Source organism: Pseudophryne corroboree, chromosome 1 (genome assembly GCF_028390025.1).
Source record: "Pseudophryne corroboree isolate aPseCor3 chromosome 1, aPseCor3.hap2, whole genome shotgun sequence".
NCBI classification, from domain to species: Eukaryota; Metazoa; Chordata; class Amphibia; order Anura; family Myobatrachidae; genus Pseudophryne; species Pseudophryne corroboree.
In genome coordinates, this window is record NC_086444.1 from 729,803,834 (window position 1) to 729,829,112 (window position 25,279).

At 44.2% G+C, this 25,279-nt stretch overlaps 1 long non-coding RNA gene across 1 annotated transcript; it reads left to right on the forward strand.

Annotated features, from left to right (window-relative positions):
- Positions 1 to 1,956: 1,956 nt before the first annotated feature.
- LOC134939342 (uncharacterized) lies at positions 1,957 to 18,290 on the forward strand. The gene is made up of 4 exons (XR_010181391.1): positions 1,957 to 2,164; positions 7,744 to 7,955; positions 11,215 to 11,365; positions 18,166 to 18,290. It is a non-coding gene; the product is annotated as an uncharacterized LOC134939342 (long non-coding RNA).
- Positions 18,291 to 25,279: the final 6,989 nt, after the last annotated feature.

Consider the following 25,279-nt stretch of genomic DNA (forward strand, 5'->3'; position numbering starts at 1 on the left):
ATTGTGCTGTATGGTGCTTGCTTAACATTTTGAGTCAAATATCCAGCTTGCTCTTAATATCCTAACAGTTTGCTTTTCAGAATGTATTGCATCTTTAAAACTATGTTGCATTGTGCCTTTTGATGTAACATTGTGCTGTATGGGTTTTTCCTAACATTTTGAGTCAAATATCCAGCTTGCTCTTAATATCCTAACAGTTTGCTTTTCAGAATGTATTGCATCTTTAAAACTATGTTGTGCGGTGCCTTATGGTGTGACATTGTACTGTATGTTATTTTCCTAACATTTTGAATCAAATATCCAGGTTGCTCTTACTTTATATCCCAACTGTTTGCTTTTCAGAATGTAATGGGTCTCTAAAACTATGTAACATTGTGCTGTATGGTGCTTGCTTAACATTTTGAGTCAAATATCCAGCTTGCTCTTAATATCCTAACAGTTTGCTTTTCAGAATGTATTGCATCTTTAAAACTATGTTGCATTGTGCCTTTTGATCTAACATTGTGCTGTATGGGTTTTTCCTAACATTTTGAGTCAAATATCCAGCTTACTCTTAATATCCTAACAGTTTGCTTTTCAGAATGTATTGCATCTTTAAAACTATGTTGTGTGGTGCCTTATGGTGTGACATTGTACTGTATGTTATTTTCCTAACATTTTGAATCAAATATCCAGGTTGCTCTTACTTTATATCCCAACTGTTTGCTTTTCAGAATGTAATGGGTCTCTAAAACTATGTAACATTGTGCTGTATGGTGCTTGCTTAACATTTTGAGTCAAATATCCAGCTTGCTCTTAATATCCTAACAGTTTGCTTTTCAGAATGTATTGCATCTTTAAAACTATGTTGCATTGTGCCTTTTGATGTAACATTGTGCTGTATGGGTTTTTCCTAACATTTTGAGTCAAATATCCAGCTTGCTCTTAATATCCTAACCGTTTGCTTTTCAGAATGTATTGCATCTTTAAAACTATGTAACATTGTGCTATATGGTGCTTTCATAACTTTGAGTCAAATATCCAGGGTGCTCTTAATATCCTAACCGTTTATATAATGCGTCTTAAAAACTGGCGGAGTGCCGTATGGTATGACATTGTGCTGTATGGTACTTTCCTAACATTTGATGTCAATTATCCAGCTTGCTCTTAATATCCTAACAGTTTATATTTCAAAATGTATTGTGTTTCTAAAACTGTGGTATTGTTGAATGGTTTTTTCCTAACATTTTGAGTCAAATATCCAGCTTGCTCCTAACATCCTAACTGCTTTTCATAATGTAATGTGTTTCTAAAACTATGTGGTGTTGTGCCGTATGATGCTTTCCTAACATTGAGTCAAATATCCAGGTTGCTCTTAATATCCTAACCGTTTGCTTTTCAGAATGTATTGCGTCTTAAAACTATGTTGTGTTGTGCCTTTTGGTGTGACATTGTGCTGCATGGGTTTTTTCCCCCCCAACATTGAGTCAAATATCCAACTTGCTCTTAATATCCTAACCATTTCAATTTCAGAATGTATTGTGTCTCTAAAACTGTGGTATTGTGTTGTATGGTGTGACAGTGTGCTGTATGGTGCTTTCGTAACATTTTGAGTCTAATATTCAGCTTGCTCTTAATATCCTAACTGTTCTATTTCCGAATGTAATGCGTTTCTAAAACTATGTGGTGTTGTGCCGTATGTCGTGGCATTGTTCTGTATGGTGTCTACCTAAAGTTTTCTCTCTCCCATATGCAACTTGCTTTTTCCTAATATCCTAATACAAAGTTCCTCAAACTTGCTTTTCAAGGCACCTTAATGGTCCAAGTTTTAAGTATATCCAGTTCTATAAGGTGCCTTCCATTATGGCATCATGTGATTTGTTGACTTCCTGTAGGGTGTTTTGCATTTGAAATGGTCCGTTTTATATTGTTTACAGACTTTACTTACTAGTATTGTTTCCACTTCTCACTAGGGCAGCTACTCTTTTGAATGTTGAGGTTTTTGGGTATCTGAAAGAAAATGGTGTGCTTCATCCATTAGCAAATTTGCAAGAGGAAGCAAATGTCTTCAAACACGAAGGACAGCTCTGTGGGTGACATTAAAAGCGAGCATCAGGATCCAGTGCTGCAAACTATTGTGTTTCCGAAGCTGCCGGACTAGATGTTTGTTGGCTTCAGTGCACAGGTAAATATCTTTTGTATTCGTTTTACATAACTATCTTCCTTTCATATCGTAATAGTTTGTATTGCTGGGTATAACATGTTCTGATGGCTGTATTGTGCCTTGCTGAAGTTGTCAGCCCATTTCCAGCTTGCTTTCATTTCAAATCCTAATAGTTTGCATTTCATAATATAATGCGTCTCTAAAACTATGCAGTGCTGTATGGTGCCTTTGTACCATTTTCAGTCCCATATCCAGCTTGCTTTTTCTTAATATCCTAATAGTTTGAATATCTGGTTTAAACCAGTATTCAGCATCCATACAACCGTTAGACTTAATTGTCACTTGCGCCGTTAGGGTACGCTTGCCGGCACAGTTAGTATAGCATCATGCTGTGCCGTATTGTGCCGTGCGGCATGGCATTGTGCTATATGGTGCCTTCCTAACGTCCGTCCCATATCCAGCTTGCTTTTTCTTAATATCCTAATTGTTTGAATATCTGGGTTAAACCAGTATTCAGCATCCCTACAACCGTTAGACTTAATTGTCACTTGCGCCGGTAGGGTACGCTTGCCGGCACAGTTAGTATAGCATCATGTTGTGCCGTATGGTACCGTGCGGCATGACATTGTGCTATATGCTGCCTTCCTGACATTGTCAGCCCCATTTGCAGCTGGCTTTCCTTTAAAATCCTAATCGTTTCCATTTCAGATTGTAATGCGTCTCTAACTATGTGGCGTTGTGCCGTATGGTGCTTTCCAAACATTTTGAGTCGAATATCCAGCTTGCTCTTAATATCCTAACCGTTTCTATTTCAGAATGTAATGTGTTTCAAAAACTATGTTGTGTTGTGCCTTATGGTGTAACATTGTGCTGTATGTTTTTTTTCCCTAACATTTTAAGTCAAATATCCAGGTTTTTCTTACTTAATATCCTAACCGTTTCAATTTCAGAATGTGTTGTGTTTCTAAAACTATGTGGTATTGTGTTGTATGGTGTGACATTATGCTGTATGGTTTTTTCCCTAACATTTTGAGTCAACTATCCAGCTTGCTCCTAGCATCCCAACTGTTTGCTTTTCAGAATGTAATGGGTCTCTAAAACTATGTAACATTGTGCTGTATTGTGCTTTCCTAACCCTTTGAGTCAAATATCCAAGTTGCTCTTACTTTATATCCCAACTGTTTGCTTTTCAGAATGTAATGGGTCTCTAAAACTATGTAACATTGTGCTGTATTGTGCTTTCCTAACCCTTTGAGTCAAATATCCAAGTTGCTCTTACTTTATATCCCAACTGTTTGCTTTTCAGAATGTAATGGGTCTCTAAAACTATGTAACATTGTGCTGTATTGTGCTTTCCTAACCCTTTGAGTCAAATATCCAGGTTGCTCTTAATATCCTAACAGTTTGCTTTTCAGAATGTATTGCATCTTTAAAACTATGTTGTGTAGTGCCTTATGGTGTGACATTGTACTGTATGGTTTTTTCCTAACATTTTGAATCAAATATCCAGGTTGCTCTTACTTTATATCCCAACTGTTTGCTTTTCAGAATGTAATGGGTCTCTAAAACTATGTAACATTGTGCTGTATTGTGCTTTCCTAACCCTTTGAGTCAAATATCCAAGTTGCTCTTACTTTATATCCCAACTGTTTGCTTTTCAGAATGTAATGGGTCTCTAAAACTATGTAACATTATACTTTCCTAACCTTTTGAGTCAAATATCCAGGTTGCTCTTACTTAATATCCTAACAGTTTGCTTTTCAGAATGTATTGCATCTTTAAAACTATGTTGCATTGTGCCTTTTGATGTAACATTGTGCTGTATGGGTTTTTCCTAACATTTTGAGTCAAATATCCAGCGTGCTCCTATCATCCTAACAGTTTGCTTTTCAGAATGTAATGAGTCTCTCAAACTATGTAACATCAGTGATCGCAAAATACGCGCTATAGCGCGTTTTTACGCGCTACAGGAAGAGACATACCCGGTTTTAAAAAATGAGCGGGTCCCATAGGACGCGCTGTGTATCACTGCACCAATAGGAGACTCTGTCTTCCCATCCAATCACCGCCGCGCCTCCTCATCCAATCGCCGCCGCATCTCTCTATCCGCATGCACCCAGAAGGCCCCGCCCCCTACACCGCGCATACACATCACACCGGGGGCAAGATGCTCCGCTGAAGCTGGTTTTCTATAAGTCCTCTTGTGGCGGTGCGGCCCGCCTCCCCCCCCCCCCCCCCGATCACCCGCTGGAGCCTCAAGGGAGCCGGACAGAGTGAGGACGCCCCCCCCCGCCGATCACCCGCTGGAGCTTCAAGGAGCCGGACAGAGTGAGGACGCCCCCCCCCCGCCGATCACCCGCTGGAGCTTCACGGAGCCGGACAGAGTGAGGACGCCCCCCCCCCCCCCGCCGATCACCCGCTGGAGCTTCACGGGAGCCGGACAGACAGTGAGGACGGCTCTGCGGCGCGCTACACACTGTGCTGCGGGGATGTTGAACGCCGGTGACCGGGGACTGTGCTTGCTGTGCGGAGGGGTGAGCTGGACTTACGGTGGCGGCAGGGGGGCTGTTCATATCGGTGGGATGGCGGAGATGGGGGCTGCATGGCGCCTGCAAACAGGTGTTAAACGCAACATTTTTGTGGTATGGAGTGGGGGTGAGGCGAGAGGGTGACAGTGCTGCTGGTCTCTGCAGCATACAGGACCCTTGATACAACCACTGGATTCGAGTCATGCTGCCTGTAATTTATGTGCTGACTGATCAACTTCAGTGACACTCACTGTGCTGGCTGCCTTTGTTGGTTACTGCTGGTTGCTGTTGGTTACTGCTGGTTGCCGCTGGTTACTGTAAAGGCAGCCAGCACAGTGAGTGTCACTGAAGTTGATCAGTCAGCACATAAATTACAGGCAGCATGACTCAAATCCAGTGGTTGTACCAAGTGTCCGAAGTCATCGTCAGGATGTTGGCATTTAGTATACCGACACCAGCATCCCGATCGCAGCAAAGCCGACAAGAGTGACGAGTGCAGAGGGTACCCTAACCTCCCACCCCTAACCCTCCGTTTCCCGCAGCCTAAACCTAACCCACCCCCTTAGTGCCTAACACTTATACCCCCCCCCCTCTGCAGCCTAACCCTCCCCAACACCATATCCTAACCCCCCCCCCCCTTCCCACCCGCACGCTAAACCAGTGGCGGTAGTGCATACTTCCCTTCAGGATCCTGACTGTCAGGATATCGTTGCCGGGATCCTGATCACCTCTGGATGCCAGTGTTGGTATTGTGGCTGCTGTCAGGATTCCGGCATCGGTATTACGGCTGCTGGGATCCCGACAGCCAGGATCCTGAATGCATACTTCCGATATGATAACAGCCCAGCAGCATTGTCACCCTCCCTCCCCCACAACACTTTTGTAGTGTCTAAATCCAGTCTGGGGCTCTATTATAGCGGCACCATAAAGCCATTACATATAGAAAATGTATTATTTAATAATGTTGTCCTGTTTTTTAATCATATAATTGTTAAGTGCTCTGCCTGGCGCAATGTGAATAACGTGCTCTGCCTGGCGCAATGTGAATAACGTGCTCTGCCTGGTGCAATGTGAATAACGTGCTATACCTGGCGCAATACGTATAACGTGCTCTACCTGGTGCAATGTGTGGCGCAATGTGTATAACGTGCTCTACCTGGTGCAATGTGTGGCGCAATGTGTATAACGTGCTCTACCTGGTGCAATGTGTGGCGCAATGTGTATAACGTGCTCTACCTGGTGCAATGTGTGGCGCAATGTGTATAACGTGCTCTACCTGGTGCAATGTGTGGTGCAATGTGAATAACGTGCTCCCCTTGGCTCAGTGTGTATAGGAGGTTCTACCTGGTGCAATGTGTATAAGCGGCACTACAGTGTGGAATAATGTGAATTGGTACTATTATGTGACCACGCCCCTTCCCCACGAAGCTACGCCCCTACAAAATTCCAGCGCGCCTTCGGCGCGCACTGTCACAGTTTTCAGTCTCAGTGCGGGCGAACCAATTCTCTTTCTGCCACAAGGTCACCAAAATGTCTAATTACATCTAAAGTGCGGGGTGTCCTGTATGCTACACAGCCCAGCAGCATCGTCACCCCATCCTCCCCTTTGCACCCCTTTTGTAGTGTCCAAATCAAGTTTGTGTTTTTATGTTTGAATCATTAATAAGACTAATTAAAACCTTCATTCCGATGGGACCCAGAAAAGGACAAGTAGGACCCCAATTTTTAAAAGTGAGGGGTCCCTGGGACCCACTTTTTTTTGGTCTCAGCGCGATCACTGAACATTATGCTGTATTGTGCTTTCCTAACCTTTTGAGTCAAATATCCAAGTTGCTCTTACTTTATATCCCAACTGTTTGCTTTTCAGAATGTAATGGGTCTCTAAAACTATGTAACATTATACTTTCCTTACCTTTTGAGTCAAATATCCAGGTTGCTCTTACTTAATATCCTAACAGTTTGCTTTTCAGAATGTATTGCATCTTTAAAACTATGTTGTGTAGTGCCTTATGGTGTGACATTGTACTGTATGGTTTTTTCCTAACATTTTGAATCAAATATCCAGGTTGCTCTTACTTTATATCCCAACTGTTTGCTTTTCAGAATGTAATGTGTTTCTAAAACTATGTGGTATTGTGCGGTATGGTGCTTTCCTAACATTGAGTCAAATATCCAGGTTGCTCTTAATATGATTGAGCAACTGCCAAATTGTTTGTCTGCTTGTGTGCAAGAGGCATTGAATGGGAGCAGCATTTGGAAGGCATGCTGTTCCTTGTAGTGCCAATGGGAGATCCTGGGGGTGGCTCCTGGGTTAGTTAGCTCTCTGTCTGGAAGTGTTTTAGTAATAGCCTTTATCATGAGGCCTACTGTGACAAATTACATGGCCCTATGTGGGCACTGCTATTATGTAGGTTAGGACTGCTGTATCAGAGAAGCCGTGACGTGGCCAGCAGCTAAACATGTGTTTGCAAACATTTGTGACTAATTCTCTGAATTTTATTACCAGATAGGTTCAGGGATGGTTACAGGTAATTTTCAGTGTGCGGAAGGGAATTTAGGGGTGGGGATTTGCACCCCCCTCCTCTCTGTCTGTTGCTCTTAATATCCTAACAGTTTGCTTTTCAGAATGTATTGCATCTTTAAAACTATGTTGCATTGTGCCTTATGGTGTGACATTGTGCTGTATGGTTTTCTCCTTACATTTTGAGTCAAATATCAAGCTGGCTCTTTCTTAATATCCTAACAGTTTGCATTTTTTTATGTAATGTGCCTCTAAAACTATGTGGTGTTGTGCAGTATGTCGTGGCATTGTTCTGTATGGTGTCTACCTAAAGTTTTCTCTCTCCCATATGCAGCTTGCTTTTTCTTAATATCCTAATACAAAGGTCCTCAAACTTGCTTTTCAAGGCACCTTAATGGTCCAAGTTTTAAGTATATCCAGTTCTATAAGGTGCCTTCCATTATGGCATCATGAGATTTGTTGACTTCCTGTAGGGTGTTTTGCATTTGACATGGTCCGTTTTATATTGTTTACAGACTTTACTTACTAGTATTGTTTCCACTTCTCACTAGGGCAGCTACTCTTTTGAATGTTGAGGTTTTTGGGTACCTGAAAGAAAATGGTGTGCTTCATCCATTAGCAAATTTGCAAGAGGAAGCAAATGTCTTCAAACACGAAGGACAGCTCTGTGGGTGACATTAAAAGCGAGCATCAGGATCCAGTGCTGCAAACTATTGTGTTTCCGAAGCTGCCGGACTAGATGTTTGTTGGCTTCAGTGCACAGGTAAATATCTTTTGTATTCGTTTTACATAACTATCTTCCTTTCATATCGTAATAGTTTGTATTGCTGGGTATAACATGTTCTGATGGCTGTATTGTGCCTTGCTGAAGTTGTCAGCCCATTTCCAGCTTGCTTTCATTTCAAATCCTAATAGTTTGCATTTCATAATATAATGCGTCTCTAAAACTATGCAGTGCTGTATGGTGCCTTTGTACCATTTTCAGTCCCATATCCAGCTTGCTTTTTCTTAATATCCTAATAGTTTGAATATCTGGTTTAAACCAGTATTCAGCATCCCTACAACCGTTAGACTTAATTGTCACTTGCGCCGTTAGGGTACGCTTGCCGGCACAGTTAGTATAGCATCATGCTGTGCCGTATTGTGCCGTGCGGCATGGCATTGTGCTATATGGTGCCTTCCTAACGTCCGTCCCATATCCAGCTTGCTTTTTCTTAATATCCTAATAGTTTGAATATCTGGGTTAAACCAGTATTCAATCCCTACAACCGTTAGACTTAATTGTCACTTGCGCCGGTAGGGTACGCTTGCCGGCACAGTTAGTATAGCATCATGTTGTGCCGTATGGTACCGTGCGGCATGACATTGTGCTATATGGTGCCTTCCTGACATTGTCAGCCCCATTTGCAGCTGGCTTTCCTTTAAAATCCTAATCGTTTCCATTTCAGATTGTAATGCGTCTCTAACTATGTGGCGTTGTGCCGTATGGTGCTTTCCAAACATTTTGAGTCGAATATCCAGCTTGCTCTTAATATCCTAACCGCTTCTATTTCAGAATGTAATGTGTTTCAAAAACTATGTTGTGCCTTATGGTGTAACATTGTGCTGTATGGTTTTTTTCCCTAACATTTTAAGTCAAATATCCAGGTTTTTCTTACTTAATATCCTAACCGTTTCAATTTCAGAATGTGTTGTGTTTCTAAAACTATGTGGTATTGTATTGTGTTGTATGGTGTGACATTATGCTGTATGGTTTTTTCCCTAACATTTTGAGTCAACTATCCAGCTTGCTCCTAGCATCCTAACTGTTTGCTTTTCAGAATGTAATGGGTCTCTAAAACTATGTAACATTGTGCTGTATTGTGCTTTCCTAACCTTTTGAGTCAAATATCCAGGTTGCTCTTACTTAATATCCTAACAGTTTGCTTTTCAGAATGTATTGCATCTTTAAAACTATGTTGTGTGGTGCCTTATGGTGTGACATTGTACTGTATGGTTTTTTTCCTAACATTTTGAATCAAATATCCAGGTTGCTCTGACTTTATATACCAACTGTTTGCTTAAAACTATGTAACATTGTGCTGTATTGTGCTTTCCTAACCTTTTGAGTCAAATATCCAGGTTGCTCTTACTTAATATCCTAACAGTTTGCTTTTCAGAATGTATTGCATTTCTAAAACTATGTTGTGTGGTGCATTCTGGTGTGACATTGTACTGTATGGTTTTTTCCTAACATTTTGAGTCAAATATCCAGGTTGCTCTTAATATCCTAACAGTTTGCTTTTCAGAATGTTTTGTATTTCTAAAACAATGTGATATTGTGTTGTATGGCGTGACATTATGCTGTATGGTGCTTTCCTAACATTTTGAGTCAAATATCCAGCTTGCTCTTAATATCCTAACAGTTTCAATTGCAGAATGTATTGTTTCTAAAACTATGTGGTATTGTGTTGTATGGTGTGACATTATGCTGTATGGTTTTTTTTCCTAACATTTTGAGTCAAATATCCAGCATGCTCCTAACACCCTAACTGCTTTTCATAATGTAATGTGTTTCTAAAACTATGTGATGATGTGCCGTATGATGCTTTCCTAACATTGAATCAAATATCCAGGTTGCTCTTAATATCCTAACCGTTTGCTTTTCGGAGTGTATTGCGTCTTAAAACTATGTTGTGTTGTGCCTTTTGGTGTGACATTGTGCTGTACGGTTTCCCCCCCCCCCCCCCAACATTTTGAATCAAATTTCCAACTTGCTCTTAATATCCTAACCGTTTCAATTTCAGAATGCATTGTGTTTCTAAAACTGTGGTATTGTGTTGTATGGTGTGACAGTGTGCTGTATGGTGCTTTCGTAACATTTTGAGTCAAATATTCAGCTTGCTCTTAATATCCTAACTGTTCTATTTCAGAAGGTAATGTGTTTCTAATACTATGTGGTGTTGTGCCATATGGTGCTTTCCTAACATTGAGTCAAATATCCAGGTTGCTCTTAATATCCTAACAGTTTGCATTTCAGAATGTATTGCATCTTTAAAACTATGTTGCATTGTGCCTTATGGTATGACATTGTGCTGTATGGTTTTCTCCTTACCTTTTGAGTCAAATATCAAGCTTGCTCTTAATATCCTAACAGTTTCAATTTCAGAATGTATTGTGTTTCTAAAACTATGTGGTATTGTGTTGTATGGTGTGACATTATGCTGTATGGTTTTTTTTCCTAACATTTTGAGTCAATTATCCAGGTTGCTCTTTATATCCTAACTGTTTGCTTTTCATAATGTAATGGGTCTCTAAACTATGTAACATTGTGTTGTATGGTGCTTTCTTAACATTTTGAGTCAAATATCCAGCTTGCTCTTAATATCCTAACAGTTTGCTTTTCAGAATGTATTGCGTCTTTAAAACTATGCAACATTGTGCTGTATGGGTTTTTCCTAACATTTTGAGTCAAATATCCAGCGTGCTCTTATCATCCTAACAGTTTGCTTTTCAGAATGTAATGAGTCTCTAAAACTATGTAACATTGTGCTGTATGGTGCTTTCCTAACATTTTGAGTCAAATATCCAGGTTGCTCTTAATATCCTAACAGTTTGCTTTTCAGAATATAATGCATCTTAAAAACTGGCAGAGTGCCGTATGTTATGACATTGTGTTGTATTGTACTTTCCTAACATTTTAAGTCAATTATCCAGCTTGCTCTTAATATCCTAACAGTTTCTATTTCAGAATGTATTGTGTTTCTAAAACTGTGGTATTGTGTTGTATGGTTTTTCCTAACATTTTGAGTCATATCCAGCTTGCTCCTAACATCCTAACTGCTTTTCATAATGTAATGTGTTTCTAAAACTGTGGTGGTGTGTCGTATGATGCTTTCCTAACATTTTGAGTCAAATATCCAGGTTGCTCTTACTTAATATCCTAACAGTTTACATTTCAAAATGTATTGTGTTTCTAAAACTATGTAATATTGTGTTGTATGGTGTGACATTGTGCTGTATGTTTTTTTTTTCTCCGGCAGGGTCCTCAAGTTATCCACAGGATTACAATGGGATATGATGGAGCGACAGCGGATTGGCACCAAACGATCACAAGTTTCAGACCTCTCAGGATGCAACGGGCTCGTCCATATAACCCCTCCCACTGGCTTAGGCAAATCAGTTTTTTGTTTGGTGCGGCAGGAGTCAGACCATGGTCACAGGGCTGCTGTGTTTGGCAGCGCTAAGCTTTTTTATTCTATTTTTATAGTCTTACTACATTGTTTTTGAGTGATCTTTCCTAACATCGTCTTACACGCATATTGGAAAGAGTCGCTCCAACAACTCTCCGCCGGGTCGCAAGAATGCTTACCCGCGGTACAAGTGCTGTCTAGATGGGCGTCTGTGTCAGATATACTAGCAGGTCCAGCAGATGTTTACCAGGCTATGTTCGGAGCACGGGGAGAAAGTAAGGCATGTGTTCCACTTAGAAGGGGAATACGGACACAGCCGCACTGTTTTGGGAGAGGAGACTACCAAACAGTAACTAACGCGCCGCCACCACGGGTCCTCCAGCGCTAGGCCTGAAGGATATGAGGCACCAGGATTAGTTTGAGGCTGCGATCCCTAGGGTTGATGTCAGTGGTGGGGAGTCAGACACTCTCCTGGTTGCCCCTCCCCACAGTTCATGACCATTTTTCTCACTTCTATCTCAGACGCTACCACGAGGAGACTCGGTCGCAGCATAGACCGCTGCGTCTGTGTACACTAAGGTTACCGCTAGGAGACCGGTCGCAGACGTGTGCATCTGCATGCACCATGCACTAGCGTTCACTGAGCGTCTGATTCCACTAAAAAGTTCACGGAGCAGCAGTGTACACTAGTAGCGTCTGGATCCACTCAGCGTTTGCCAAAGTATTGATCGATCCTGGAAGTGGGGTGAGTATCCCTGTATCCCACTCTACGGAGTACGGTTATACAGCACTAAATTTCTATCTACTTTTGTTCGTATGAATAGTTAACTGTAGTGCCTATTGCATATGAGTCTGTGTACATTACTGTGGTTTTCTTCGCAATGCGTCTGAATACGTTAAATAACTGTATAGAACAGAATTCAGTAAATGTACTCCTACATACTTGAAATGTGTTCGTAGTTGATAATATGCTCATATGACTAATATATAACATGTGACTGCTAGTGTGATGGCTGACTTTATATATGCGTGTCAGTGTTTCTTCTGAGCCTCAATGCTGGTGCTTGGGTTGGGGTCAGATTGATATCACTTTAATACAGTAAAGTGATTACAGTCACAGATTGTGTAGTATACTGTATAAAGCTGATTATCATGTCTAAGAGCGGCAAAGGTGACGAGGTTACAATAACAGTAACACCAACACTTATAACATGTTTATACTGCAAGCTGGGGTTATCAACTCAGCATCTGGCACGTGATGGGTTATGTGCAAACTGTTTTGCGTTTCAGCAGATTACAAGGCAGATCCCTGTTCAACGACAAATAGATCCACCTTGGGCTATGTTTGCACAAACCTTATCCAGTATAGCTGACAGGTTGGTCCCTACAGCTTCAACCTCAGGAATAGGGTACACTATTAACCCATACATGCAGCTCCCGTCTTATTATCCCCAACAGCATCTACAAATCAACAAGCTGATAAACCAAAGGTAAATATATCATCAAATTCACAGGCTACACAGGATGATGCATCAGATGAGGATAGCTCCATTTACTCTACTTCACCATATGAAGAACATGTAGAAGGTTTCAGCTCAGAGGATATAGCCGAGTTAATTGGAGCAATGAAGGCTATTCTGTCTCTAGAGGATTCAGCAGAGCCAATAATAAAAACTAAAGCACCTGCATTTAAACGTCCCAAAACAGGGTTGAGTTTCCAGGGTCAGAAGAACTGACGGAAATTATGGAGGAAGCTTGGGCTACACTCAATAGGAAATATAGAATTCCAAAAAAATGGGATTCCTATTACCCTTTTCCAACTGGGGACTGTTTAAAAAGAGAAGTGCCTCCTAAGGTAGATACGCAAGTCCTACGATTAGTGCGAAAATCTATTTTGCCTTTACCATCAACATCATTAACTGGCTGGTGGATAACACGGCATGCCAGTAGCACAGCGTTCACAACATGTCGGAGACCCAGCGACATTCTGCAGCCAGCCCAACAGATCATCGCAACAACGCTTCGGGTGATCTACAAGAAACTCCCAGAGCCAGCTGAACAACATGCTGGTCAACCACCACATCCGCCACCACAAGCCACACTGATGCCTCCTGCCCTTGCTCCACCACAATCCTGGTATGGACAGTCACTGCAGTACCAAGGATATACAGCAGTGTTTCCCAACCGCGGTCCTCAAGGCACACTAACAGTCCTGGTTTTAGTGATATCCAGGCTTGAACACAGGTGACTAAATTAGTACCTCAGTTATTTTGATTTAACCATCTGTGCTGAAGCCTGGATATCACTAAAAGCTGCACTGTTGGTGTGCCTTAAGGACCGCGGTTGGGAATGCCTGATATACATGGGTGTACCCCATTTACCAAATGTCTCCAACACCGGCCTCAACATCTACACCAGCACGACCACCAAGGCCAATACAACGCACTCAACAGCCGCCAAGGACACTGTCGCCATTTCAGGCGGAAGAGGATCAGGACAGCCCCCACACACGATAGCGCAGTCGTATTATTTCAAATGTTATCTTTCCTGCTTCCCCTTTTCTCCCTCCCATTAGTTTTTTTCTTCTTTGTATTGTTTCAATTTAATGTGTGCCCCCCCCCCTCCTCCCCGGTCGGGTACTACGTCTAGACATACATGCGCGGGCATGTATGAGTGTGGCAACTGATGAAAGCTCCTTGTGGTTACATATATGTTAAGCTAAAGAGCTAATCTGATACTATTTTTTTTTTTTTTTTTTTAAACCCTTAGGTGAAAAGTTGTGTAAATTAAGCATTCTTTTTTGTATTGCTTGAGCATTCACTAGTATTTTTTTTTTTTTTAAATTCTTCATAGGGATGGTTGACAAATAGGCATAGACAGCGTTGTTCATGTTGTGCTTACAAAGGTGAGCAGTGTTCGCAAAAACGCGCTATAGCGCGTTTTTTACCCGGTATTGATGTTCAGGGACTCACTTTTCCAACATGTGTGAGTCCTCTGGGACGCGCTCCGCTGCAGCCAATCCCTAGCCTGGCAGATTGATTGGCGTGGCGGCAGGCTTTAAAAACAGGAGGTGGAGCCTTGCCAGTCAGGACATGACAGCGCAGCTCCGTGACATTGGTAACCCGCGGCTGGGGAGGGGGTTTGGCTTCTGAGTGCTGCCAGTGGTCCGTGGCAGGGGAGAGGGGGGTCGGGTCGGGTGCACGGTAAGAGCTCGTTATAAGTGGCGTGGGGAGAGGGGGGCTGTCTGTTCCCGCGGTGGGGGCTGGTTCAGGGACGGCATTACAATGAGTCTCACTGACTCATTAAATGCCGCAACCAGCGCTGCGCCTGTTCGCCCGCCCACCGCTAGTGTCCCAGAGCCTGTGTATGAAGACGGCCACTGCACAGCCAGTCACTCGGGTCCTGTCTCCCGGCCAGTAAAAGGTCCGCTCTCCTTCTCCTCCCACTCAAATGCTGCCTGTGTCTTACTGTACCTATTTTACTAATCTAAACTCCCCCTCTATTGCTGCTGACACGGACACCGGGCTGGAAGGGGAGGACTGGGGCCGCTCTCACAGCCCTTGCCTACTTCTATTACACCCCTGTCCTGACCGTCCCCGGCGCCAAACGTCCGTCGAAGGAATGTGCAGAGGCACTGGCAGCCGTGTCCATGCACAGTAGCAGCCCAAGATTATATACACCACTGACCACTGACAAGCAATGCTACAGTAGTACAAGCCCCTCTCTCAATCACTCCCTTTCCTCTGCCTCCATCTATCCCCTCTCTCTCGGTCTTCCCCCCCCCCCCCCTCTTTCCATCTCCCCCCTTTCTCTGTCCAATCTCCCCCCCCCCCCTTTCTCTCTCTCTCTGTCCGTCTCCTCGTTCTCTCTCTGTTTCCTCGTTCTCTCTCTCTCTCTGTCCGTCTCCTCGTTCTCTCTCTCTGTCCGTCTCCTCGTTCTCTCTCTCTGTCCGTCTCCTCGTTCTCTCTCTCTCTCTATCCGTCTCCTCGTTCTCTCTCTCTGTCCGTCTCCTCGTTCTTTCTCTCTCTCTGTCCGTCTCCTCGTTCTCTCTCTCTCTGTCCGTCTCCTCGTTCTCTCTCTCTCTCTGTCCGTCTCCTCGTTCTCTCTCTCTCTCTGTCCGTCTCCTCGTTCTCTCTCTCTCTCTCTCTGTCCGTCTCCTCGTTCTCTCTCTCTCTCTCTGTCCGTCTCCTCGTTCCCTCTCTCTCTCTCTGTCCGTCTTCTCGTTCCCTCTCTCTCTCTCTGTCCGTCTCCTCGTTCCCTCTCTCTCTCTCTGTCCGTCTCCTCGTTCCCTCTCTCTCTCTCTGTCCGTCTCCTCGTTCCCTCTCTCTCTCTCTCTGTCCGTCTCCTCGTTCCCTCTCTCTCTCTCTCTGTCCGTCTCCTCGTTCCCTCTCTCTCTCTCTCTCTCTCTCTCTGTCCGTCTCCTCGTTCCCTCTCTCTCTCTCTGTCCGTCTCCTCGTTCCCTCTCTCTCTCTGTCCGTCTCCTCGTTCCCTCTCTCTCTCTGTCCGTCTCCTCGTTCCCTCTCTCTCTCTCTCTCTCTCTCTCTGTCCGTCTCCTCGTTCCCTCTCTCTCTCTCTGTCCGTCTCCTCGTTCCCTCTCTCTCTCTCTGTCCGTCTCCTCGTTCCCTCTCTGTCTCCCCACCTCTCTCTGTCTGTCCCGCCCCCTCTCTGTCCCCCTCTCTCTTCCCCTCTGTCAACCCGCTCTCAGTCAGTTTCTCTCTTCCCCCTACACCCACCTCACTCTCTTCCCACTACACCCAGTGATCACAAAATATGCGCTATAGCGCGTTTTACGCACTACAAGCAGAGAGGTCTCTAAGTGACCAGTGCGTCTCTGCTAATAATACTGTTTCAGTGCCTCTTGCCATCAAATCACCACCGGTAGCTTCTCCCCCTTTCAATCGCGCTGCCCGCAGCTTCTCCCCGTCCAAAGTGTATAACGTGCTCTGCCTGGCTCAGTGTGTGTATAGGTGATTCTACCTGGCGCAATGTATATAACGTGTTCTGCCTGGCGCAATGTATATAACGTGTTCTGCCTGGCGCAATGTATATAACGTGCTCTGCCTGGCGCAATGTGTATAACGTGCTCTGCTTGGCTCAGTGTGTATAGCTGGTTCTACCTGGCGCAAAATGTATAATGTGCTCTGCCTGGCGCAAAGTGTATAATGTGCTCTGCCTGGCACAATGTGTATAGGTGGTTCTGCTTGGTGCAATGTGTATAACGTGCTCTGCCTGGCGCAAAGTGTATAACGTGCTCTGCCTGGCGCAAAGTGTATAACGTGCTCTGCCTGGCGCAGAGTGTATAACGTGCTCTGCCTGGCGCAAAGTGTCTGCCTGGCGCAGAGTGTATAACGTGCTCTGCCTGGCGCAGAGTGTATAACGGGCTCTGCCTGGCGCAGAGTGTATAACGGGCTCTGCCTGGCGCAGAGTGTATAACGGGCTCTGCCTGGCGCAGAGTGTATAACGGGCTCTGCCTGGCGCAGAGTGTATAACGGGCTCTGCCTGGCGCAGAGTGTATAACGGGCTCTGCCTGGCGCAGAGTGTATAACGGGCTCTGCCTGGCGCAGAGTGTATAACGGGCTCTGCCTGGCGCAGAGTGTATAACGTGCTCTGCCTGGCGCAGAGTGTATAACGTGCTCTGCCTGGCGCAGTGTGTATAACGTGCTCTGCCTGGCGCAGAGTGTATAACGTGCTCTGCCTGGCGCAGAGTGTATAACGTGCTCTGCCTGGCGCAGAGTGTATAACGTGCTCTGCCTGGCGCAGTGTGTATAACGTGCTCTGCCTGGCGCAGAGTGTATAACGTGCTCTGCCTGGCGCAGAGTGTATAACGTGCTCTGCCTGGCGCAGAGTGTATAACGTGCTCTGCCTGGCGCAGAGTGTATAACGTGCTCTGCCTGGCGCAGAGTGTATAACGTGCTCTGCCTGGCGCAGAGTGTATAACGTGCTCTGCCTGGCGCAGAGTGTATAACGTGCTCTGCCTGGCGCAGAGTGTATAACGTGCTCTGCCTGGCGCAGAGTGTATAACGTGCTCTGCCTGGCGCAGAGTGTATAGGTGGTTCTGCTTGGTGCAATGTGTATAGGAGGTACTACCTGGTGCAATGTGTATAAGCGGCACTATTATGTGGCCAAGCCCCTTCCCCACAAAGCCAGACCCCTAAGTTTTTGTTGCGCGCCTTCGGCGCGCACTATCCATGCTTTGGAGTATGGGAGGGGGAGCACCAATTCACTTTCTGCCAAAAGGGCACCAAAATGTCTAGTTACAGCTCTGGTGCAGGGTGTCCTGTATGCTACACAGCCCAGCAGCATCGTCACCCCATCCTCCCCCTTGCAACACTTTTGTTGTGTCCAAATCAAGTCCGTGTTTTTATATTTAAATCATTAATAAAAACCTTCATTCCGATGGGACCCAGAAAAGGACAGTTAGGACCCCAATTTTTAAAGGTGAGGGGTCCCTGGGACCCACTTTTTTTCCGGTTCAGCGCGATCACTGGGTGAGTAATGCCATGTTTCACTATACACACACTTACACAAACCTTGTCCTACCTGCATTTGAGGAACCACACAGTCCAGCAATATGTTTTGGCTGGGCTGCGTGGTTCCACAGGTGCAGGCATGGCAAAGTGCAGACAACCGACACCACGACTCTTCCACTTTGGCCTGCCTGCCCTTGGGGAACCACACAGTCCAGTAAAACCCATTGCTGGACTGTGTGGTTCCACAAATGTTCTTGGAAATGGAATGTGAATGTGACATCATTACAGTGCCCTTTACTTAAGTCTGATTTTCTATTTTTTTTATTTTCAGATAACTACACAAGAACAAGGAATGTATGAAGAACAAACACTTCATTTTTGTTTTATTACAATTTATTTTTTCGGAACAATACAAAATACAACGGTTTAATTTCCTTCAATAAAATTTTAAATTTAGACGTTTCATGTTTTTTCTTTAAAATATAGTAAATGTGATTTACAATAGGGCATTTAAGGGTTGCGGTGGTGTTGAAGGTCTTGAGGTAGGCCGTGATGGTAGAGGGGGTACTTTAGCATCACTTTACACCAGAAAGCATACTTTGGGCTTGGGAGGGCTACTCTGTAAGACCCGTGGAAGAGAAAAAGGATTAAGTTCAAGGTATTTGAAAGCGTGTCATCCCTCCTGGAAAAGAACAACAGGTACCAGCAACATTGCACAAACACACAGGTTACACCAACAAGAGGGAGGTTGGGCCAGTACATCTCACCTGGAGGGTTTCTCTGTAACATGGCGGTGGGGGAGTTCCACATCACAAGTAGGCCATCCATGGTAGAGGGGGGTAAACTGGCACATGAACAATGACAACCCATCTACAGGATGCAACTTGTGGATAAAACTGTCAACAGGACAACTCTGGAATAAAAATAAAAAAATATACATTAATTTTACTAAATATGACACTGATTTTACATGAAAATACAAATATTACATGTATACTCACAGGCTGAGGAAAAATAAGTCTGGATCAAATTTCTTCTAGCTTCATCTCCTTTGTCCATAAACACAGGTGGAGCAGAAGAATGGTTCCCATTGCAGAAAGCCCTGCAACGAATAGTCACCGGCGAACGGTTTGCGACACAAATGTTGTGTAGAATACAACATGCATTTAATATGCTGCAAATCTTTGCCAGTGAGTATAAAAGAGCACCACCAGAAGAGTCTAAACTTCGAAACCGGCTTTTAAGTACCACCGAAGGCACGCTCAATTACTCCCCACGATGTAATGCGTGTCTCTTGGTACCGTTCTAGGGCTTCACCGGCAGGATTAGACAATGGGGTCAAGAACCAAGGTTCGTTGGGATCACCCGCATCGCCTATGGGAAAAAGAAAAATGGTGGGTAATATTAAAAACAATTAATCTAAAAAAAAAAAACTTGCCTAACAGCCAGCCATCCGGCATTTTTCCTGTCTAAAAATCCTGAAACAGCGATGCCTGGCTTAGGATGAAGGAGTCATGAGATGACCCAGGAAATTCCACAAAAAGGTTGGTAAACTTCATATCTGCATCCCAGACCGCCTGAATATTCATGGAATGGAAGCGTTTTTGGTTCCGAAAACATTCTTCCGTATTCCGTGGCGGCCTGATTTGCACATGAGTACAGTCGATCGCGCCCAGAATGTTGGGAAATTTAAATTAGTTGTAAAAGCCTAATTTGATCTCTCGCCTTCCGCTGTCCGTATCTGGAAATCTGATAAACTGGGTCATTAATTTGCGGAACGCCTTAATGACCTGGGTTATACAGCGCGACAGTGTCTGCTATGAAAAACGCAAGTTTGATACAAAGTAGGCTGGAATGTGCCTGACGCCAAAAAATGTAACGTAGCCAGCAGTTTCTGTAAACAACGGACTGCGTGATTGGTCCATGCCCCTGGCTCCAACAGATCATACAGCGAATATATTTCACAAGCCAATAAGTGATTTTGTATCACCTCGAACTCTGAGAGATCCTCCAGTACACGCCTAGTGCTATACTGGCGTGGACGTAGAAATGATGCACGCACTGACTCACCCAATGCAGACATTTGCTGACCACGATCCTGATGTTACAGAGCCTGTTCATCCTCCACACTTGCCACCAGCATGATCATCACAATCTGGTCAGAAAAAGGCTCCATTATTGTAGTCAGTGTAAAAAATATATGATATATATGTTAAAAGCGTTGATTGCCCTAAAAACACGATTTCACAAGAGAGCTGACTGTAATGGCTGCTCTTCTCCCTGACTTCACAAACACAGGAGTGGCTTTGGAGAAGTGTAACCTGGGTAAAAGTATGGAATCATGGGTACATTTCTTCCCTCAGCCCAGTACAGGAAAAAATATTCTGAGGAAAAGTCTAAATATAATAATGTGGGTCATAAATACAAAAAACAAGTATATAATTACTTCAAATATAAATATATATGCTATTAGAAATAAAAAAAAACACCAAAAAATGAAAGTATTTACAATTTCTTGTCAGCTGAAGGGAAACAGCTGGACACTGTGGGAAAAGACACCCAGCCCAGGCTCCTCTCTTCGTGTCAGACATGGCCGCCAGGAGAGGAAGTGTGATGTGATCTCAGGACGTCCCTGTCCCCCTCCCTGTATCCTTGACAAAGTGTGAGGTGTAGTCATGCTGCTTGCCGCTCGGCAGCGTGTTATAATTGCGGTAATGGCAGTCACAGGTGCAAAGTGCACTGGGTGGTACTGCGTACCTGCTGCCAAATTCTTAAGGGTACTCCATACCTGCATACTTCCACCACTGGCTTTGCTATTCTGAGTGCAGCTGATAGAGACCTCTCCACCTTCCCACCCATGGTACACTGCAGCCCACTGTCAGGACAGTGGAACGGTACCTCCAAAAATAGGGATGGTTTGGAGGTCTGATTCAAAGTCTGCAAGCATATTCATTTTCTATTCAGAGATCAAGCCAAAGGGGATGTCCTGTACACTGTAACCTCCCTTCCCGTTACTTAAAGCCAAGAGGCCCCAGGAGACTATTTACACTAAGATCCCGTCATATTTCTACAATTGAAATATTAAGTGATGAAAATATATAATGATCTTGTTATCCGACTAGTTTTGCTAATGTTGTTAGTAACTCTACTTGCAGAAACCACAATTTATTACTGTTCTGTTATTTGTTCTCTTTTCACTGTAGTCTCTGATTGTCAATCTACCTGAAGTGTGATATCTTTTGCACAATGCAGTACAGTAGCTTGTGCTTGTAGCCTGATGAGAAGGCAAATGTTGACATTATTAGCATCGGAGAATATCTTTGATAGAATGGCCTTTTCTAGAAAACTACAATAATAGGATATACAACAACAGTCAAAAGAGACCAGTGACAGTTACTTTTGTCAGCTCATATAAATAATAAACTATGTCTAGCATATATAGGGGCTAATTCAGACCTGATCGCTGCTGTGCGTGTTCGCACAGCAGCGATCAGGTCTGAACGGCGCATGCCAGACAGCTGTCTTAGCCCTGGGATCGCCTCTGCCTGATTGACAGGCAGAGGCGGGAGTGGGCGGGCCGGCGGTGTTTGGCCGCTGTTTAGGGGGCGCAGCTGTGCCCAAACCATTGGAGGGGGCGGGCCATAGCGGCCGCTGTGACCCGAGCAGCGACGAGTAGCTTCCTGCCAGCGCACAAGTAGAAGTGTTAATAGTTTATTATTTTATCAATTAACAAAATGCAAAGTGAATGAACAAAAGCAAAATCTAAATCAATATTTTGTGTGAACACAGTTTGGGGTATATTCAATTGAAGTAGGATCCATTCCGACATTCATTTGTCGGAATGGATCCGACCTGGGCTATTCAATGCAATCTCAATTCGACTTAAAAAAAAAAAAAGTCGAATTGAGATGCGGAAGCTGAGACGGGGGGAGAGCCACGCTACAGCAGCGGCTATAGCAGTGTAGCCAGAGGATGTGTCACAGCTGCAGCTTATGGGCGCGTCCACCCGGATCCAGCAAGCGAATTCTCGCTTGCTGGAGCTGGGTGGTAGTTGCTGTGAGCGGCGGCTGTGACATTCCTCTGGCTACACTGCCCGCTGCTGTAGCGCTGCTTGCCCGCGGCTCTCCCCGTCTCCTCTCCCCCCGTTTCTGCTCCCGCATCACAGCTGCCGTTCATGGCAGCGTCCACCCGGCTCCAGCAAGCGAAGTCTCGCTTGCTGGAGCTGGGTGGACGCTGCCGTGAGCGGCGGCTGTGACATTCTCCGGCTACGCTGCCCGCTGCTGTTGCTCTGCTTGCACGCTCTCTTCCCCGTCTACCCAATCTCCTCTCCCCCGTCTCCGCTCCCGCATCACAGCTGCTCGCTTGCTGGAGCCGGGTGGACTCTGCTGTGAGCGGCGGCTGTGACACATCCTCCGGCTACACAGCTGCAGCTGTAGCGCTGCTCTTCCCCGTATCTTCCTCTTCCCCCCCCCGTCTCCTCCTCCTCCCCCATCTTTGCTCCTGCATCTCGCTTCGACCTTTTTTAAAGTGGAAATGAGATGGTCGGAAGGGGGGCCAAATCCTGACGGTTTTGGCTCCGTTTTCAACACAAGCATGCGGATCGGCAGCTATTCTGCTGATCCACGTGCTTTTCGACAAGCCGAATAATTTGGGGTTAGATTGAAGAGGTCGTAACCCCTTCCGACCTTAAAAAGTCAAAACTGCCGTCTTTTCGACAAGACGGCAATTTTTCGACTTCAATTGAATATACCCCTTTGCCTTCAAACCAGCATCAGTTCTTCTAGGTATACTTGCACACAGTTTTTAAAGGAACTCGGCAGGGAGGTTGTTCCAAACATCTTGGGAAACTGAACTCGGCAGGGAGGTTGTTCCAAACATCTTGGGAAACTAACCACAGATCTTCTGTGGATGTAGGCTTGCCCAAATCCTTCTGTATCTTCATGTAATCCCAGACAGACTTGATGTTGAGATCAGGGCTTTGTGGGGGCCATATCATCACTTCCAGGACTCCTTGTTCTTCTTTATACTGAAGATAGTTTCATAACAACATTGGCTGTATGTTTGGTGGTGTTGTCCTGCTGCAGAACAAATTTGGAGCCAATCAGATGTCTCCCTGATGGTATTGCATGATTAATAAGTACCTCCTTAAATTCAATAGACGTGGCAGAAGGGGAAGAGGACCTGGAATATAGTGGCATGGAGATGGTAAGTTTGATCATGAGAAAATTTGAAATTGTGTATTCTTAATAATTATCTAACAAAGTCATCTTGCCATGGCACTGATCCCTCACCATTGAAATATGCCATGTAGTACTCCCGGGTCTGCTTGGTATGTGCACTCAGTGATTGAGTCCCAGTTGACGCAAGAGGTGTCCATCTATCCCCCTCCTCTGCATGCTCCACTTGATCTGGCAAAACAGTGCAAGTGGGCCTTTGATGTTGGATTTATGGCATAGGAAATTGTGCAACACACAGCACGCCATTACAACGCAGTCAATTTTGTTCACACGTAGATTGATGGCTGTGTGAAAAAATGCGGAATCTATTGCTTAGCATTCCAAAAGCATTGTCCACAATCCACCTAACCCTTGAAAGTCTACGATTAAAAATCTGCCTCTCTTTGGTTAATGTCCTTTGGGGGTATGGCTTCATAGCATTTTCATTTAAAGCAACAGCCTCATCAGCCACAAAGACAAATGGTAGTTAATGCTTTCAGCAACAGATGGTATGTTCAGAGTATTGGACATCAGTCTGTTGAAAGAACCCAACATCTGAAGCTCTGTCATTCTTGCCACAAAATTGAAATTAATAGTTAGCATGGACCACTGTCATCAGCACAATGCTAAAGAAGCCTTTATAATTGCAGAAGAAGGATCTGCTGTTGGGAAGAGGTGTTATACGGACATGCTTTCCATCTGTGGCTCCTCTATAGTTCATAATTCCTCAGCAATACTTTTCCACTCTGCAACTGTAGAGATCTAGAAAAAAAGAAATCAAATGTCAGTGTTTTCATTTTACATCACGAACAATTTATGTATTTAAAAAAATATATATAAATTCATGTCATATTTCTCTCTTTCATTTCAGCCACCTGCTTTTGTAACTGAGGATGCTCCAGAGCAATCTCAGGACAGTTCTATGTCCAGTCAGGCAATAGAGAGAGAGCAATTTGTATTGTTTGAGCCCATCCCACCACGCCGGAGGAAGAGGCCAACTCAGCCTCAAACAGAAGACCAAGTGGACAATTTAGTACTGCTGCGTGCATTATTCACTACCATACAGAATGTGCTGAAGAAGATGAGTGGCAAACTTCATGCAGTTCATTTGTTTTTTAAATGCGCAACATGTCTGTAGACCAGGGCATGCACGCAGAGCGGATCATATTTAATACACTGAGGGGTCTAATGGGTGATTTATGCCTCAAACATTTATGCCTCTGCACCCTCAGGCTACACCACCACAACATTTTGTGCAGTCACCTCACCTCTACACTCCACGGTCCAACCCTGCACAAGAAGCCACCAGTACACCTATCTACAGAAAAATGTACAATGGTATGTTGCAGTACAGATCCCAGGAAGAGAACCCCGGTAATCCCCAATACCATCACTTCCAGTAGGGGGGTAATTATAAAGTGGAGTGACATAAAGCAGTCCCCAATCAACTACTGGGGTTTATGTATCAGGCAGTGCGGAGAAGTGACCCGCCTGAGAAGTAGCCCATAACAATCCATTTCTCCCTATAATTTACAAGTACATTCTGTAAATGATAGGTAGAAGGCAACTCGTTGCTACAGGCAACTTCTCCACTGGTCCATTTCTAATTGATGCATAAACCTCTGATTCTGAAAGGAGCTGATTTGGTGACTGATTTTGTTTATAAGTTCCCTATTGTTTTCGAAAGGGTTTTGTAAAAAAATAATTGTATGGTTTTTTTTATTAAAACGTTGACTTACTAGAAAAAATGTTTGTATTTTGGACCTAATGTCCTTGTTTGAAAAATTGCCAAGCAATTCCTACACATGTCTAGTGTACTCTTTCATAAACTATAAGCTGCACATTTACAGTGAGTTTAATTAAAAAAAAATACATGTTTAAATTACAAAACGGTTTCCTAATTTTTTCTTACCTTAAGACATTGCTGTCTTAGTGCACGTATAATGGCTTTGCAGGTCTCAGAGATGATGTGCGCCAAAGCTTGCGGAGAAATGAGGGATCCAAACTTGAGATCATCCAGGGACCTGCCAGTAGCCAGGTAAAGCGTAGGGTTGCCACCAGTCTCTCCTCAGCAGGAATGTCCCTCCATAACTTGGTGTTTTGCTTCTGAATGTATGGAGTCACCAGATGCATCAACTCCTGGAAGGTGGCATCATCCATACAAAGGAAATTGATAACTGTTCAGATTATTCTCACAAATCTCCACTAGAAAGATAATGTGAGACAGAG